Here is a 2145-nt window from a genome sequence, read left to right on the forward strand (position 1 = left end):
AATCAACTCAAAAGAAGAAAAATGCGAGCCCTACTACCAAAGTTAAGGCTCCCATGAAGAAATCTTAAGTGTTGTCAACTCAAAATCAGCCATCATCTTCCAATCCACCATCATCATCCAAGACATTGGTAGTCTCTGACTCTATGGATTACAACATTATTGAAGACTTGAAGAAGACAGGAGTGGATATCTCTTTATTTGAGATTAGCAAGCTCAAACATCAACAGAAATTGCTGCTCAAAGAGTTAAATGCAGTACCTTCTTCCCCTCTTCCAAATGTTGTATTATCCAAGGCAGCGAAAGGAACAAGTAAGCCACCCTCAGATAAAGTAGATGCTACTGATGTTGTTTTGATTGGGGATAGATCTAATTCTCATACTCCTTCTTTTCTCTTGACCTATGAGATCTACAATAGAAATATGCACAACTGCTTAATAGATTCAGGGGCTTCATCAAACATAATTCCAGCCTCGGTTTGCTCAAAATTAAATATTGAGCCCCAAAAATCTGCAATACACATTGTTCAGTTAGATCGAACTAAGGTTCAAGTTTTAGGAGAGATTAATTCAGTCACCATTAGGTTATCAATTGATCCTAGAGTAGTCCAGAGAATTGATATATTGATTGCTGACATCCCTGAGTTTTATGGGTTAATTTTAAGTAGGGATTGGTTTGAGAAACTCCATGGTTACATTTCTAATGATTAGTCTCATATGTGGCTTCCCTATAAAGGGAAACCAAATCAAATTAAAATCGACTGGGAGAAGGACATGACCCATATTGTAACGGAGTTTGAATAGGAAAATAAATCTCGGAAATTACTCAGCCAAATCATTCTTTGGTAATTTTAATGCTCAATCATCACCTTTTTCTATTAATAGTTTCACATCACAGATAGAAAATTTCTCGCATATAGATGCATCAAGGTGTGTTACAATTGCTGAAGAAATTGTAAATAAACCTATAGATAAGCCTGTATTTTGGCCTTTATATTTTGATGGGTCAAAATCCAATGACGATGCAGGAGCATGATGTATTTTAGTTAGTCCTGAAGGGGAAAAAACTATGCTATCATGTAGACTAGAATTTGAGTGTACACATAATACTGTTGAATATGAGGCATTGATTCAAGGGCTTTATAAAGTGATAGGCCTAAAGATTCAATATCTAAAAGTATTTGGTGATTCTAAGATTGTCATCAAACAGGTAAGGAATACTATCCATTTCCTTTCTGGACATCTCAAGCATTATCAGTCCTTGGTTCAAGACCTCATATCTCATTTTCTAGAATTTAATATTTCTCTCATTCCTAGATCTCAGAATGCAACAGCTAATTTATTAGCCAATGTTGCTTCTAAGCTCCTTCCATCCGAGGATTACAACCCTGATAGGTTTTCAGTCGAATTAATTTTTAGACCATTTGTTCCAGAAAATGTCACCAATTGGCGGGTATTTAATCATGACGAAGACATTTTGAATTTCTTAACTTCTGAGAAATCCTATGATAACCAGATTATTGATGAGAATGATCATGATCTTCAAATAAAACAAAGACGGGATGAGAATTCCATACCTAAATCCATGGTCAAACTTGAAGATCTTTATGATATCAAGGATAGGTTTAAACAAGTCACTAATTCAAAACTCCAAAGTTCTACTTTGAGGTTTGAATTAATAAATCTTGGCATTGAGGCCAAACCACAAAATATTAATCTAGGACTAGGGCTCACATCATAAAAATATTTGCCTTTATCAAATTGTTGAATAAATATAAAAATGTTTTCACTTGGAATTATGACAATCTAAAAACATATGATACTTCTATCATACAACACACAATTCCAATGATTTCTGAAGAGAAACCTATGCAACAAAAATTGAGGAAAATTCATCCAAATCTAGAGAGTCAGATCAAAGCAGAGTTGAATAAACTCTTGAAAGCTAAGATAATTTTCCCAGTCATACATTCTAAATGGGTTTCTAACTTTGTACCTGTTGGAAAGAAGAACGGTGATATTAGGATCTGCATTGATTTAAGAAATCTCAATAAGGCAAGCCAAAAAGATAATTTGCCATTACCAACATTAGAACAGACTCTTCATTCTGTTGCTGGTTCTGAATTAATGTCTTTTCTAGATGGTTTTT

The sequence above is a fragment of the Pinus tabuliformis genome, chromosome 9, assembly GCF_031772625.1.
Source record: "Pinus tabuliformis cultivar Carrire ecotype Pingquan chromosome 9, CPIR1, whole genome shotgun sequence".
NCBI lineage: Eukaryota > Viridiplantae > Streptophyta > Pinopsida > Pinales > Pinaceae > Pinus > Pinus tabuliformis.